Source organism: Aphis gossypii, chromosome 2, assembly GCF_020184175.1.
Source record: "Aphis gossypii isolate Hap1 chromosome 2, ASM2018417v2, whole genome shotgun sequence".
NCBI lineage: Eukaryota > Metazoa > Arthropoda > Insecta > Hemiptera > Aphididae > Aphis > Aphis gossypii.
Window position 1 is genome coordinate 71,727,063 of NC_065531.1, and position 18,661 is coordinate 71,745,723.

Here is an 18,661-nt window from a genome sequence, read left to right on the forward strand (position 1 = left end):
ACAACATTTTTGCAATTCATTTTTATATTATAGATTAAATTTACAATTTTCATTAATGATTGATAAATCATTATCTATCTATTCTTTTATACTGATTTTAATAAATTTGTAGATTTGTTACACGAGTCAACCAAAGTCACAAACACTTATTGAAACGCCAGAGTTAGATTCTTCAATATCACTTTCAACAACATCCAAGTCACCTTTTACAAGAACATCAAAATCTTTATTTAGCTGCCAAAACAGTCATGAAAAGATACCGGCTTGGTTTACTAAGTTTGAAAAGTTGAGAAATGATCAACTAGAAGCAATTAATAATAATGCAAATCAACTAAACATGCTCTTAGTAAAATTCATAATTATATTTATGTTTATTTAGTCATTTTGGTTTTAAACAAATGCTTTTATTTTAAACTTCCTTTTATTTGATCTGCTTTATATTATTCATTTGTTTCATTCACTTAAAGTATACTATGATTCATTATGATAAATATTACATTTTTCATTTTTAGTCTTGACAAATTGGAAAAAGAGATGAAATTATGTTGAAGTCGCAAGAAAAATTATTAAAAAAATTGGATGATGCAAATCAAATTGAAATTCAAAAGATGGATCTTTTCAAAAAAATGTATGACATCAACACATAATGTACCTATTTTTTCAATATGTCTATAATTATTACCAATCAATTTATTACTCTATGATTTATACCGTATTATATTATCAATACAATACTAATAGTGATAAATGATTAGGTATCATCACGGCTATGTGGTTGTCTATTGATAAATTACACTTCTTCATAATTTTTATATGGAAGTTAAAACTTAAAAGTTAAACTAATTTTGAACACATATCTAATCATTATTTATTTCAATTGAGTTGATATATAAAAATGGATAGTCTTTCTAAAACGATGAATTTGCTTTTAAATTTAGTTTACCATACATAATATCTTGGTAGTTCACTTATTTTAATTTACTCAGAATGTATTATGATTAATTTTTACTGATGAAATTGAACATATTTAAAATAAATACTAATTATGTTTGATGTCATGATAAGGACTTTGATGTTGTTATGATTAAATTAAAATCTTTAGCTATAATATTTATTATAATATCAAACTTAACATTTTGTATGTATGTATGCAACTACATATGTATTTTGCATATCTTAAGTTTTTTAAAAGAATTCATAATTATTAAAAAAAAAAAAAAAAAAATGATAATACAAAATAAATAATAAATAGATTTTTAAACAAATTCAGTCTAAATTGTCTTGTTTTAATGTATATATTATGTATGTATTTGCTCATTTTATTATTTATCAGTTTTTAAAGCTTTTAAGTTCCCAAATCTAGCCATAACCGTCTTTAATACATTTTAATTAATTTAACAACATCTAAGCCCTAGTTATTATAATTTAATATTGGATTGATCATATCTTAATGTTATGAAAAGGTAATGTTCTTTCAAAATCTATTTGATTTTTATGCATAATTTAGCATTATGCTGAACGCGAAGTTTTAATCATATACGTTTTTGAAATCAATGTTGTCGTTATGTATTGTTTAGAAATGTTAAATCTAATATTAACTTGATTCAGACAAAATATGAAATTAGGTATGTTATTATTTATTATTTTAATTAAAAAATATATTTGTATACATTTAAAATTTTTTGCATTTCATAAAAAAAGGGTGATGGGACGTTGAATATTGTTTGAATTATAAGTTATTGTTTTTTGAAAGGAGTTTGTTAATGATTGTGGTTAGATCAGAGATTAATGGATTTAATAAGTTTTTGAAATCGTCGAGGAAGGAAGAGATTTTGAGTGAGAGTTTCTCAGTATTATTTGTATAAGAGAAAGGAGGAGAGGAACCATTATCTTTTGTCATCTGAGCATATGAAGTATTATGACGAGAGTGTGAGTTTGAAGCGGTGTTTACAATTTCGGGGGACACGTTTTTAATAGATAGTTTTTGATTCAGAGGACTAGAATGTTGAGATGTCTTGAGACGATATAGATGAGAAGATTGGATTTCCTTGTGTTTGAGGCATCCAGGCATCCCCTATAATTAGCTGGATGGTCACCTTTGCATAGAACATATTTGGATGGTTGGTTTGTAGATTTTTGACAGGTTTCTGAAAGGTGTTGCTCTCCGCAGCGGACACAGTTAAGAGAATGGTTACAATAAGATTTTGTATGGCCATGGTCTTGGCAGCGAAGATACTGGATAATATGACGTTTTACGCGTGGTTCTTCTATTTTAATTTTTGAATAGCATAAAAGTTCGAATTTAAATATGTTTTTATTATTGTCGGCCTGTTCCAGATCTATGAAAAGTAGTGGGAAAGGGCGCTTAGTGTTATACTGAAGAACATTGGTTATTTTTTTAACCGTATGGCCGAGGGAAGGTAATTCTTGTTCAATATCTGCAATACATGTTGTATGGTGCAGGTTTCTAACGACTATTTTATGGGAACTTTTTCTTGCTTTAGCTGATATGTGTAGAAGTCGGCTTTATTGTCCTTAAGAAATTTAATTACACTTCTATAAGAAGTAGGAGTGCTGGTTGATAGTTTAAGTCCATTAGTAGAACTTTTACAGGTTAAAGCTTCACCATTGGCGACCGAATGAATGATTGAGCAGAAGGACTTGAAGTTGTTAACTAAACGAATAAATATTGGGAGTGGACGTTTTGAAACTGGTAGCTGGGTAGGTATCGTCCATTGATACATCGGGAACAGAAGCTGATGGATTAAATTTAGTATGATCGTGCTGATTGTCGGAAAATAGTGAATAGCTATTTGGAGTTATAAACTGTTTGTTTGATTTTGATAATGCATTTAGAGGTTTGATTGCATTTGATCAGAGTCGGAGTTACCAATCGGTCATTACTATTGTCTTCCTGTATATTTTCGGTAGAGTGATTTGGCACGCTCTGTATACGTGATTTTGGAATAATAAGTGAAGAAACTGTTTTATTTTTATTAGGTAACGACATATTGATAGTTATGGCAGGTTAATTAAGAAAGCGATTGAGAACGGGTTGCGTGTCGGACGCGATAAGGAAGTATTGCGATTAGATTGCACAGGAGTGACCTATGGGAGTTCCGTAAATAATAATTTTGGACGCTTACCTTACTTACCGTATTGTATGATTTTGTTTTTTGATGATTTTCTAGGGGTCGAGCCCCTGATAAGCGAGTGTGAAGGACGTTGAAAACAGCGATTAAGACGATTTTGTGAGTATAGAATAAGCACTAAGATTATTTTTTTAATAATTAACGAAGTGTAATAAATCGATGTGGGCATGACGACTGCACGTCTGCGAGTGAGTCTAATCATTTACAAAAATTAGTGAGGTTTATGGAACACAAAGCCTTCTAAAATTTTAATTGAAAAAAAAATGAAGTATACGTAATCCATACAGTATATTTGTGTTGTATTGTTGTCTGTAGGTAGAGACACCAACCTCATGTATATTTCTCTTCTATTTATGGTTCTAATGCATCAGAGTTATGCCCATGGCCCATTTCAATATAAAAGTCTGATTATTACTGGTATCCTTATAATTATTATAATTCCTAAGCAAGATTTAAGATATTAGTTAATTTTAAATCTTAAATAGAGCTTCTAAGATACCATAGATATTAAAGAATGGACAGGCTATTGCTTCTTGCTATATTAATCAAATAGAGGGAAGTGTGCCGGAATGGGGAAGAGACTGACGAAAGAAAGACAGATTTTATCAACGCCTCTTATTCTAGGCAGAGGTTTTCATGAATTATATTTTGTGATTATCTTTGTATTAGGATCACTATAATCACAAAATATTTTGTTATTCGTTCCCGTATGATAAGCACAAATAGTTTATCCATTCTTTAATATTTATGTAAGATACTAAGTTTTAGTAATTAACTGATATTAACAAATCTAATCTGTGGCAGATACATAAATACTTAATAATTATTTAATTATAATTATGCTTAATTATTTCATATACTTAGTTCAAATGCCATTACTATTGAGTCACTTTCGCAAGCTGACCGCGCGGCACCTGCGATGTGCAGGAATACAATTTAAGGTTAGTGATGGTAGGATAGTAAATTGAAAACACAATGCTGGTGGGGTTATAATGAAATATTATATTTATGTTAAAAAACGACACTTTTATATACATACACGATGTCAGGGGGGTATGATCATACCTAATAAAATGACAAAAAAGTATATTCTAATAGTAATAAAACTGTGTGACACAAGGTGTCACCACATACAATTTAATAATGAAAAGAAAAGAAAAGAAACAATCTTATCTGGTGTTGAAAATGGTGATAAGCTCTCGACTGACAGCAGTGGGCAGATGATGCGTCTTGCTGCGGCGGTCACTGGCGCTGAACGATTGCGAAGCTCAAACTTAAGTCCACGATCGACGGTATAAAGGCTGTACCTGCCATGACAGCTCATGTGGGTACAGATTCGGGCTTCATTCCCGAGTTATATTAAATGTTGACGGTCTCAATGTTTTGTGGTCCCAATTCAAGGTCGACGATAATACACTTCTGGAATGTCTCGTTAAACTAAATAGAACATCTAAGTACTTGGTAGGACAAGCAGATGAAATAAGTACTCTAATTAATTCCGTGAAAGCCATCGCCAATTTACATCGCCCAACTTCTTCCACGTCCGCGGAGGACAATGTCGGCAATACGTCAAGCATATCTGACGCAACGCAGTGTCAAACTTTCTCGTGACTTCCTGAAATCCCTCTACCGAAGTTCGAAGGTGATTTCCACCTGTGGCCGACATTTCATGATACGTTCACAGCGTTGGTCGATGGTCTTGCAGTTATTCTGAATATCGACAAACTACATGATTTGATTTAACTTTAAACGAAACTCTGGTACCACACCGAACGGACTACCGAACCGCTGTTCTGTTCGTTTAAGCGTTCTTTATCCCGCCCCACCTCGCCCTCGCCGTGCGTCCGTGTCCGACATCGCGTACTTTGTAGTGCATCATCGTTAGCATTAATATTTGTCTTTTTGCGTGCGTGTGTTTCGATCTTGGTGCTAACATCCGTCCGTCTGTATAGCTGTCGACGCTATAACAATATTCGCATCGCGCCGATTTTCATATAACAGTGTTTATATTTTGATAACTGTGCGTCCGATCGTAACGAGAGTGATTCCTGTAGTAATCTGCTATCGCGTCTGTGTTTGTTTACACAATTTGTTTGTCGTGCTGGGTTTGCATATATTGCGTCCTGGCGGAATTCATCATCGGACGACTTGAGCAGTGATTCGAATGATTTACCATCGATACACACAATAGTCCACAATGACCAAACGATCGGCGGCATGCCGAAAGTAACGATCAAGTCCGAGCCCGTAACGTGCAAGTCTGAGCCCTTGTCTCCCGACATCGGTGATGCCGAGAGTGGCAAAGATAGTGATGTATTCGATGTCTTTAGAAACAATCGGTACAATCACCCTCACAGTTCGCTCACCTCGGGCGACTTCTCGAGTATAAGACCTGAAGAAGCTGGGTCCGGCACTCCTCTCTGCCGGGGACGCAGGCCTAATAGAAGCGATTGCCACGGCGCGCTACCGGAGGGATTTTCTATGCCCATCAGAGGTGATCGTCACAACATGAACCGCACGCTATTCTCCGGGGCCTTCCTATATGCGATATAGTGATCACTCGGGTACCGATAGTGTTGCCCGTACAGCTATGTCGATTACTATTTTGGAGGTTTTGTCCCTCATGCCATCTCCATGACCGAGGGTATTAGTATTCGATACGAACGCGGTGCCCTATTCGTTCCATACGAGGCAGTTCCTGAGAACGTTATATTCACTGGACCTACTAGTGACGCTTCATACCGCAGTAGTCTTGAACTCGAAGTCTAGATTCATATTCTCAGTGGCGTCATAATCGACAACCGTATTGTATTAATCGTTCGTTCCTCACAACTACATTCCTTCCTCTTGAGACCTTTATCGACGGTGTCCTCCTGGCAATACCTATTAACAGTGTTCCTTTAGTGCTTCTCATCGGCGGTGTTCTTCGCGCTATTCTTATCGACAGTCATCCACCAGCCATTTCCATCGACAGTGTTCCTCCGGCTATTCCTATCGACAACGTTTCTCCGGCTAGGAGATTTATTAGAATTTAGATTCACAATTTTAATTCTTAATTATAACATACAAAACTTATATTATACATTTAATTTAAATGATAACTTAAAATTAGAGTTCACTTAACAACCAGTTTACAGTAGATTTTATTTAGTATATAGAAAAGTTTCGTTTTTTAACATTAATACATTATCTCATTTAACCCTACTGGCATTGTATTTTCCATTTACTTAACAGTTTTTTTCCCATCACTATCTTTAAATTGTATTCCTGCACATCGCAAGTACTCCCGGCCAGCTAGGGAAAGTGACTCAATAGCTCCGCGACGGTGCGACAACATTTTGGTAGCAAAGCGTGGCGTCCGAAAAAATCTCAGATTTAATGTTGACCAGAACGTTGCCGATAGGAAAAACCGTAAGAACACTGTCGATGGGGATGGCCGGTGGAACACTGTCAAAAGGGATAGCGCGATGATCACCGTCGATGGAGATCGCCGGAGGAACACTGTTTATAGGGAGTGCCGGGAGGATACCGTCGATAAGGGTCTCAAGAAGAACGAATGTAGTTATATGGAACTAACGATTAATATGGTTGTCGATTATAACGCCACCAAGAATGTGAATCAATCTTTCGAGTTCGAGATTTCTGCGGTATGAAGCGTCACTAGGAGGTCCCTTGAATATAACGTTCTCAGGAACAGCCTCGTATGGAATGAAAAGGGAACCGCGTTCGTGTCTAATACTAATAGCCTCGGCCATGGTGACGGCATGGGAACAAAACCTCCTAAATGGTAATCGAAATCGCTGTACATCCTGTGTGACATCCTAACCTTAGGGAAGCGTGCGGTTCACGTTGTGATGATCACCTCTGATCGGCGTTGGAAATCTCTGCGGTAACGTACCGTGGCAATCGCTTTTATTAGGGCTGCGTTCCCGGCAGAGAGGCGTGCGGGACCCGTCCTCTTTAGGTATTATACTCGGGAATTTGCGGAGGTGAGGGAGCTGAGAGGGTGATTGTACCAACTGTTTCTAAAGACATCGAATACATCACTATATTCGCCACTCTCGTTTTTAACGTCACTATCGGCATCACTGATGTCGGGAGACAAGGGCTCAGACTTGCACGTTACGAGCTCGGACTTGATCGTTACTTTCGGCATGCCGCCGATCATCTTTTGGTTATTGTGGACCATCGGCGGTAAATCATTCGAATCGCTGTTCGAGTCGTCCGATGGCGAATTCAACCAGGATGCCATATTTGCAAAACCAACACGACAAACAAATTGTGTTCAAACACCAACGCAATATTATGATTACTACCAGAATCGCTCTCGTTACGATCGGACACGCGGTTATCGAAATATAAAACTGTTATACGAAAATCAGCGCGATGCGAATATTGTTATAGCATCGACAGCTATATGGACGGACGGATGTTAGCGCCAAGAGCGAAACACGCTCACGCAGAAAGACAAATATTAATGCCAACGATGATGCATTACAAAGTACGCGATGTCGGACACGGACGCACGGCGAGGGCGAGGTGGGGCGGGAGGAAGGACGCTTAAACGAACAGAACAGCGGTTCGGTAATCCGTTCGGTGTGGTACCAGAGTTTCGTTTATAGTTTAGTCAAATCATAGCTTGTCAATATTTAATATTACCGAAAGACCTCGACCAACACTGTGAACGTATCATGAAATGTGGGCCATAAGTGGAAATCACTTCCGAACTTCGGTAGAGGGATTTCAGGAAGTCACGAGAAAGTTTGACACTGTGTTTCGGCAGATATGCTTGAGTATTGCCGACATTATTGTCCTCCGTGGACGTGGAAAAAATTGGGCGATGTATATTGGCGACGGCTTTCGCGGAATGAATTTGAGCATTTATTTCACCTACTTGTCCTACCAAGTACTTTGATGCTCTATTCAGTGTAACGAGACATTCCAGAAGTGCATTGTCGTCGACCTTGACTTAGGATCACAAAACATCGAAACCGTTAACATTTAATATGAAGTCGAGAATGAAGCCCGAATCTGTACCCACGCGAGCTGTCATGGCAGGTACAGCCTTTATATTGTCGATCGCGGACTCACGTTTGGGACGTGATAAGGACGTGATAAGGTATTAACTACGCTCTGCTACCATGATGTTGTCGAACCGTCGCAGAGCTATTGAGTCACTTTTGGTAGGTAGCTAGTCACGCGGTACTTGTAACATGCAGGAATATAATTTAAGGTTAGTGATGGGAGGATAGTAAACGGAAAACACAATTCCAGTAGGGTTATAATGAGATATTGTATGAATGTTATAAAACGACACTTTTCTATGTATACATTATCTCAATAATTCATTTATCCTAACACAAGCATAGCTTAAAGGAATGAATTAATTTTATGTATTATTTTTGTAATATATAAACTATTAATAATAAAAAAAAATACACGATGTCAGGGGGGTATGATCATACCAAATAAAATAATGACAAAAAAAGTATATTCTAATAATAATAAAACTATGTGACACAAGGTGTCGACCACATACAATTTAATAATGAAAAGAAAATGAAACAACAATCTTATCTGGTGGTGAAACAATTGATAAGCTCTCGACTGACAACAGTCGCGGGCAGCTGATACTTGCTGCGGCGGCCGCTGGCGCTGCTACCAACTCCATGATTATACGGACGGCGTTCTCGGAGGGAAAGGTTGGCATTCCTGATGTCGGCTGCACGAACAGACACCAGGCTAACCTAACGTAACGTCCAGCGTGCACACGAGCACGGATGAAATGTAACAAAACCACGTGTTTCGTGGACCCCGAATCGGACGTGTCCCGATAAAGGCGGATGGGTGATCTTCGGCGGACTACAACACACTCCAACAACGGCACTATGGTGCGATACACGAAACAAACACGAAGTAAATAATCAGCAAAAGTGGCATTACGGAGTGGCGCACAGGACGAACGTTGTCGTACAGGATGCGGTCACAAACAAAAAACATGGCGCGCTGACACAAACGAGTCACGACCGGGCTCGCAAACAAAGACGGACGGTGAGCTGTCACGACGACACGGACAGCGAATACGCGAGGAAAACCAAAACGTGGTCGGAATATAAATCCGTCAAACAAAAAAAACCACGAAGTGAAACGAGCGCAAATGACAAAAATCGACCGACCAACATACGACAAGCGTACAAAAAGGACTGGTTGCCGGTTGGCGACTGGCGTTGGTGCAGCGTTATTGATCGCGCTAGTCGGTGACGGAGGGCGCCACATGCGCGACGATGGTTGGACGGAGGGATGGGGTCGAAAATCGTGGACGCTCGACATCCCTCGTGACGGTCACAAAATTGGCGCCCAACAGCCGTTTTCCAGTACAATTTAAATATGTCTAATCTGCATCTCGTTTTCCGGTTTTAAAATACTTCCAAAGTATTATTAATTTTTTTATGGTCCTTTTTTTAGTGCAGTGAGTAGCAGAGTGCAGCTTACAGACATATCGTAAATATTACTACAAACAGAAGTTCTAATAATTATTCATGTAAATTATTGCACATTTATAATTTGTAATTAATGCATAAATCTTATAATAGCATGTGATATGTTGACACATTTTAAATAAATGAAAAAAAAATTATTAATACATAAAATATGAGAATATTTAAATTTGTATTACACAATTAATTATTATTTAATGACAATATTGTAATGTTTAGTCAGTGTACGCTCCCCTAGGGACATCAGTAATATTGTCCGAAAAATTATAAGAGAAAGAATCTTGATAAGACTCCGAAAGCAGGAATTGCCAACCGTTAGACAAAAAACTCTCAATATTAAGATTGATAAAAATGATATTACATTATACATAAACCTAAAAATTATATTACATTCTACATGTATATCTAAAAGTTTAAATTGTATGTTGTATAATATATTATTTTGACAATAAATAAAATTAAACTACCTATCATTAAAAATGGATGTGCCAACAAATAACGGAAAATATTATTATTATATGTTTTAACAAACTTTAAAAAACACAGTTTTTAAACTATATTGAAAGTTTGTTTAGATATTGTAAATCATGAGTCATGACCATGCCTATCATTTTACCAATCCAGAGCATGGTAAGTGTATACAATAGATTTACCTATTATAAAGTATGTATTTAATTATTTAATTAACATAGTCTGAAAATTACTAATATATATAATGATGCTCTAGGTATTATAAATCATGATCATGACTATGTACTGATGGATTTGGTACACAATGATAATGGTATGTATTCAATCATTTGATGAATACAAAATAGTATTTTTTTTAAATAAATAGATTTTACTGGAGCCCATCAAAAGTTATAATCCGGGTATATCTTTATGTTATTTTGTGTACTTCTTTCACTAAAAATATACTATTTATTATTACATGAAATAGAACCCCAAAAGCTTACACATGAAATTTTTAATTTTTTGAAAAATCCCAAGACTTATAAAATAGTTTTTGGTACTCAAAGAAGAACAGAAATCATATGGGATAATTTGAGCTTCCTTTATTACAAAAATAAAAAAACTGAGAACAAAATGTGAGTAAAAAAAAAGTTACCTACTAAAAAAAAAAAATTTAAAAAATAAATGTTATAATTGTACAGATATTTGGTGTGTCTTGAGAAAAAAAACAGAAAATTCATATCGAACAACTGATCATATATCTCCTGACCAATATGATGACAAATTGATTTTATGTAAACAATATAATCATAAAGCAAAGCCAATCAATGAGGAGGTACCATTATTGAGGCATAAGTTGACAGAGAAGGCATTAAAAAAATCCGTTTGTTCATATTCCTCTAGAGGAATATACATGGAAGAGATTGTCAAGTAATACATATTCTTTATACTATTCTACAAATTAAATAAATGTCCTTTAATAGTTACAATTTGTTTTATCTGAAAAATGTAAGAGTATGTTTGTATATTAATCAGTAAATAATTTATTTTTAATTATAACACTGACTTACTTAATAGTATTCCAAATGCTGCCCAAGACTTCAAGTTTTTACAAGGGTCTGAAAGGATGCATCATCTGAGGCAAAAGTCATTTCCTGCAACACCTGATGATATTGAAGACCTTCATATTTTACTAATGGCAAATAGCCAATTTACATTAACACTAAAAAATCCATCAAATAAGTAAATTGATATTTATACTTTAATTTAAGTAGTTTAAGTACTAACTTTAAACTTTAATAGATTTTATCAAGATTCTTTATTAATTAATCAACAAATCAAAGGTTTAATTTTTTATAATATTTCAAGTATTCAACAACTAGAACTAGAATTAAGAAATGTATGTAATGTTTTAAATCTTAAGACTAAATGTGATAATTATTTAATTAACTATTAATTAAAATATAAGGTTCGGGTAGCAGGATGTGACATGTGACCACACATTTAAGACTGTACCAAAATTAAAAAAAAAAAGATGCTTATCAAGTATTTACTTTTCAAGTAATTTATAAAAATGTAGTAGGTCATAAATATTATAATCAAAGAATTCAATATTACCTCTCAAATATACAGAGTGATTTTTTTATCAAACAACACTCATATTATTTCAAAAAGTATAAATTTTTTTTCAATTTTTTTTTTCAAATTTCTAGATACATATTTTTATTCAACTGTATAAAATTTTAATTTTTTTCACTCTTACATTTAATAGTTAAAAACTATCAACTTTTGATTTTCAAATGGCAACCTATATTAATAATTTCATAAATAAATAAAGCTATTTTCTTCATAAATGTTCATGTTAACATTTTTAACTTTTGTTGATCTGTCGGTGAGTTATAACTGCTCAAAGTTGGTTGGTTTTAGAAGGTTTTTAGGTTTTTTACATCAATTCTAATTAGCACTGTCATAATTAGGATTTTTATTTGTTAAATCTAGTAGCTATAATAGTATCTAATGAATTCAATATCGTCAAACCCATAGTGTAGCAGAGAGTGGTGATAATATTTGTACCTATTACTACTTGCCCCATATACCCAGGGCCTGATTAAGGAGTTGGTCACCAGTAGGCTAGGGTTAGCAAAAATTCTACATTCTTAAAAAAAAAATGTTGTGGCGCCCCCAATTTAATGTTGACCAATTGGCGCCCTAAGCTGTAGCCTACTTAGCCTATTGGTTAATCAGGCCCTGCATATACCTTATTATTATTATCAATTGTCATATAATTATAATTAATTGGAATAATATTATTAATTATTCTTAATTATCTACTGACAATCTATAACACATTTACACTCAAATACTCAATAAACGTTTCCCAAAACTACCCAACTTTGAGAAGTTATATCTCATCAATGGATAAACGTAAAATGAAAATTTAAATGTGATAGTTCACAAAAAAATAACCATATTAGTTTAAAATTTTAAGTATAGGTTGTCATTTGAAAATCGAAAGTTTATAGTGGCTTACCTAATAAATGTAAGGGTGAAAATAGGGATGAGTTCTACAATTCTTAGAACAGTATAGATCTTAAATTTTGAAAAAAAAAAAATTTGAAAAAAGTCAATACTTTTTGAAATAATGAGTGTTGTTTGATAAATATACGCTGTATATTATTTTCATTCAGCTCAAAATCTTCAGAAAATGTTTATTCTGCACCTGGAATCTTCCAAGACTTCAGTATCTACAATATAGCAAATAATTAAAAATTATGACAAGAAATAATATACCTAAGAAATTATGTAATAATGCACATACATACTTTGTTACAGAGCGTTCCATTGGTGTATGCAATACTATCAGGGAAGACCGAAGAAATATATATTGAGTTGTTGTCATACATCAGAAATGTTTTACCATTAACGTGCATCCAACATGAATATGAATATGAATATGGATTGATGAATGCAATAAAAACTATATTCCCTAAAAGCGATCAACAAGAGTGTTATTTCATTTTGTTGAGGTACCTATAAAACAGTTAGGTTTTCAAACTTTTTTAGTTTACGCCACCCTAAAAATAAAAAAAAATAATTGCGCCTCCCATGAATAAATAAATAACAAATTTATAGTATATAAATATGGAAATATTTTTATTGTTATGACAAAATAACACGGCTTGCGCCTTCCCTGCCAAGTGTTCACACAGTTTGGGAACCGCTGCTATAAAATATAGTTCAAACACTTATATAAGTTTTTTTTAATGAAAATTAAAGTATACAATTAACATTTTATTTTTTAGGCAATAATATGTTTCACGTGAAATAAAAAAACTAGTATATACCACTTAATTACTAAAAATCCAATTTCTGCCAGAGTGTTAAGAATGGTAATTTTTGAATATTGAAACTAAAATAATACTTTTCATAATTTAACAAATTAATTAATTTAGATTCATTACTTACAGGTATTAGCTTTACCATATTTGCCTGCTGTAAAAACTGATGATATCCCATCAATGGAGAATGGATTTCAAACAATTTTTGATTACATAAACCAATATCCCAATTTAATAATGTGTTTTGAGAAATTTTTATTTGATTATATTTGGAGATATTGGTTTGAAACGATGGGACCTACAGCAATAACAGTTTTTAAGAGAGATATTCAAACAAATAACTTTGTTGAAAGTTACGATGCTTCATTGTTAAGACTCATCAAACCTTATCCCAAAGTGTGGGAATTCCTTAGTAGGATTTAACTCTAACTATTAATTTTGTTCTAAATGTAAACTAATAGTGGCAGTTAAATATGCACCTAATACAGTATATAATTGTTAATTAACATGAATAATATTTAAATTTTTATAGTCTTCTATCCTAAGGTATCAATGTTTTAATTGCAAGATGTTCCATGATAAAGACTAAGTGTATTTTAACCAAAATTATATTAATATGTTTATTGTATTAATTTGTTACCTAACCAAAGGATGTACATTGTACAGTGTATGTGATATAAGTAAGTCTAAAATCATAATTGTAAATGTATTTTTTTTTTTAGATTGTTTTTGTGAGTAAATTACTAATAATTTTGTTAAGTATAGACAGTATAGTGTAGTGGTTTTCAAACTTTTATTATACACGGTACACCTGTATACTTCAAAAAATTTTCACGGCACACTGACCTTTTTTTAGATGAACAAAATTGTTTTGAATTTATAATTAATTTAATTTCTTATATCACAATTCAATGCAATCAGTAATTCATGGAAAAACTATGGCACCCAGTTTGAAAACCACTGGTATAGTATATGAATCAGCAATTTTTATATTGCAAGATGTTCCACAATAACAGCAGTGTATTTAAAGCAAAATTATACTTATATGTTTTTTGTATTAATTTGTTACCTAACCTAAGGTATAAGTGAGTCTATAATTGTGTTTAAAAGTGTATTATTTTTATTATTTTATATTTATTGTGATGAAATGGCAATTATTTAATCTAATTGATTCTTAAATTCTTTACTTTTTTTATAGATCAACTACTGTTATTAGAAAATCAGTCATTTGTTGAATTTAGACAACAAAATTTGAAGGTTTGAATAAAATTTTAAGTTGATTGAAAATTATAAACTTTTGTCATTAATATTAATTACTGTTTGCATTTTTCAGATTCGAAATGGAGGCCCAACGCAAGAAAGAACAGCTAATACTGAAGCAATTAAAGATTTTTTGGTAGATTACACTCAAGATCTAAATTCAGATCGCCATCTATCTGTTTTGAGATATGCAGGACACAGAGTAGATAATTATATTATACAAAAGATAAGTTTAGGTTCTTATCTAAGTACCTACAGAGGTTTAATATTTTAGAGTTGTTGGTTCACAGTTAATACCATTTGGCATCCACCCACCTACCTATTACAATAACTTCCCTAATTTTACAATATTTTTGACAATTATTATTTTATTATTATTATATACATTTTTACTTACTAACTAAATTAAATAGATACTAAAAAACATGTTTACCAGCCCCTTTAAATTTCATTTTACAAAAATTAACATAATTTAATATTATAAAAAAAACACACACACACACATCATTGTAAAATCATATTTCAATTCACTTCGTTCAGAATCTAATAATACAAAATGACATGGCCCAATAATATGAAGCAAAATAAAATTTAATTTTGAATAATATAGGAACTTAGCTAAATTAACAAAATACAGAATAGTTTACGAGCTTACCCTACTGTATTACACCTAACCTAACCATACAAAACTTTCGCAACTCGCAAGTTAACTGAAATCCGAGTCTCGAGATCAGTGAATATTGAATTATTGAATAAAATGATAAATAAGAATGCCAATAGGTTATTGTTTTTAGGAATTTGTTTTAATTTTAGATTTTAGAAATAAAACAATGAAATAATTAATAATTATTTATTATTGTTGTTACTTGTTGTGCGTACAACAATATTACGTTACTTTTCCTTCTTAAAACACACACACATATAAACACTCAAGTATATACAATATATATACATGCACGTACCGGCATAGTTCTGAAAATACTATGTAAGTATTACAATAAATTTATTGTATAATAAATTTTAATTTAAAATTAGGTTTATTTAAAATTCAAGTTTATTCGCCTGGTCCCAAATGCTCACGTAATTTTGACATCTCTATATAAAATGAATAGTATATGAATTACGAACTACTTAGGTGCTACGACTACGACGAAGACAATACTTCAAAAGCAAATAAAATGTATTTATTATAGTAATTTTATTTAAATACCTAAGCTTTATTTTTACGTAAGTAGATCTGACATTAATAATAATTTTTTTTTAAATTTTATAAAGGTATTCAAAATTATTGATATTGAGAAAAAAACATAGGAGGTAGGTACCTTCACAAAAATATCTGAATTTATTCTAAATGGTACAGTATCATACACTAAACACAGCATATTATTTTAATTACAATATTATTCTGTATACCTACTTTTAAATGTTATTAATTAATATATCAATATGTCAACCTTAATACTCGATGTATTAATATCATCAATAATATATAATATATAAATATATAATGTACTAAAAATGTAATATTTTACGTAATTTGCAAATATTTTAGACTTCAAAAGTTCAAAGACTAATGAAAAGTAGTGTAGAATGCTCCGTTTTGATAAAAATTTTATTTTTGTAAGCATATCTATTTATTTTATCATGAAATAGGTATCGATTTAATTCATTTAATATTTTTAAATTGGAACTAACATAGATTTTTTACTTGCAATGGTCATCCAGTTACAGTCAGTCACTATCTGGCGAGTTAATCTATAAATATATTTCCTAATAATTCATAGCTTTTAATAGTATTCTGATTCATTTATTTTTATGAAAAGTCGTCAAATTATATTATTCCTATGTAATTGTAAAAAAATGAATACCTAGTTAATTTTTCTTCTAGGTACCTATTTGTGAAAAAATTGTGTTAGTTCTATTACTAAGATAGATACCTACGTATCAATCTACAACTTTACAACGATGATATTACTTCATCTATCTATAAATATTATTTCTCACTATTCAGTTGCAAGCACGACAAATACAATTAATCATTAATAATATAATAAAAATGGTAAAAATAATATCACAGAAACTTTAATACATGAACGTATAATATAAGTTATAACCATAGTCCATAATAACACTCGTTAATCATTATAACAAATTGTTATGTAAGCATACACAAAAAAATTCCAAGTTCAAATAATATGTTGTACAATGTATAGACGATGTTTTTTTTTTTAAATAAATAATTGTCATAAAATTATGACTACCTATTAGCGATTAGCTGGTAGTACATAAAGTAAAATATTAATGTAATATTATAATTGATAGTTAGATATTTACGGTAAGTATTCTCTACACAGCGATGAGCGAATCCGTGTAAATATAGCAAGTTCATTGCAAAGCAATTCGTGCTGTACATAGTATATTGTACAGATAGGTACTTAGTACTTACAATAATAATAATTAATATATTATATACGACGAGCATATCTACCCGCTGCCCATATACATATATACAATACGCGTGTATATGACCTATCAATTATACCTACCTATCATTTACGATTGATGATATACCTATACATTCGTAAATAAATTTCAATAACACACCGTTTAATTTATTTGATCAATGCTGACATACACATAATATGAGCGCTATAGGTTAAACATTATTATTGAGTCACCATATTATACCTATTACATTAAAAAATAAATTCCTGTTTCCTGTATACTTTTATATTGGCTGCAGTTTTATAATATACGGTAGTAAATTATTTAATTGGTTAACCTATCTATCTTTATAATCGTGAAAATTGCAGTTTGAAGGTCTTTGATAAAAAGTATCGTTAGTTTGTGAGTTTCTTAAGTAGTTAAGTATACCTACACATACCTATAATATATAAATTGTATAACAATGAATGAATCTAAAATTTGTTACAAGTTATCGGATAAAGTTCAGTATACCAGGTACTTACTAATAATATCTAATAATAAAATTCCGTGTAAGTGTAAGGGAAGAGTGTACCTACAATAGTCAGTTGTTCTATTACCTATATGGCTATATATTGTCATAAGGATATGTTTTTAACGTGATAGTTCTTACATATAATAATAATAATTGTACCCCTCCGGGGAATTTTTCAGTAACCAAGTAGGAACCTATAAAAGCAGTTTTAACATGTACATGCTGTTTTAGGTACCTATTATAATTAATATGTCTTATATATATAAATACATGAACAATTAAAACACACATTTTATAAGTTAGATATATCAGATATTGTAGTGGTATGTTTGTCTCAGGGCGCCAATGAAGGTAAATCTGTACATAATACTTATATTGTTGTATTTTATAAACCATTATAAGAACTTCCTTGATATTTTTAAATCTAAATAAAGCGCAAAATAAGTATAAAATTTTAAAACTTTAAAAAAATCCACCTTGCAGTGTAATCAATAATGTTATATTATATTATTTGTAGTAGGTACCTACTTATAAATTTATAACTTATAACACTATATTTTTTGCTATAGTCAGATTTAGATTTTTACATACTTTGATGATAACCTATACATTTTTAATTTACTTATTATTTCTATTATATCTTGTGAACCTTGTCATATTGTGTTACATCAAAGCTTTAAAATGTTTGTAATAGGAAAATTCAATTTATTTGCACAAAAATGTAATGTGTTTAAGTATTTAGGTTTTAATAAAAAAATATTACTTAAATTTCCGAAAACATAAAAATTAACTAGGTATGAATATTTCGATGTTTAGTATTTAAAGAATCATCTATACACCAATGCTATTATATCATAGTTGATTCTTTTATTGAAGGACATATACGCTACTATTAATATTTTTGAAAACATTTTTTTTACATAATTTTAAATCATTATAAAAATAACATTTTTCTTTTTATTTGTATGGGCCAAACTTAAATTATGACGAACTGTTTTTTAT

The 18,661-nt window shown here is 31.8% G+C and overlaps 2 long non-coding RNA genes across 3 annotated transcripts; both read left to right on the forward strand.

Moving 5' to 3' along the window:
- Positions 1 to 3,595: 3,595 nt before the first annotated feature.
- On the forward strand, positions 3,596 to 9,195 carry LOC126549720 (uncharacterized). Its single transcript, XR_007603833.1, has 2 exons — positions 3,596 to 4,272; positions 8,677 to 9,195. It is a non-coding gene; the product is annotated as an uncharacterized LOC126549720 (long non-coding RNA).
- An 851-nt stretch (positions 9,196 to 10,046) lies between these two features.
- Positions 10,047 to 16,111, forward strand: LOC114121763 (uncharacterized). 2 transcript variants are annotated; one of them, XR_007603831.1, is made up of 9 exons: positions 10,048 to 10,279; positions 10,377 to 10,737; positions 10,804 to 11,032; positions 11,180 to 11,344; positions 12,935 to 13,128; positions 13,405 to 13,491; positions 13,570 to 14,120; positions 14,639 to 14,697; positions 14,774 to 16,111. It is a non-coding gene; the product is annotated as an uncharacterized LOC114121763 (long non-coding RNA). The 2 variants fall into 2 exon arrangements; XR_007603830.1 differs by having other exon boundaries at positions 10,047 to 10,279; positions 13,570 to 14,697.
- Positions 16,112 to 18,661: the final 2,550 nt, after the last annotated feature.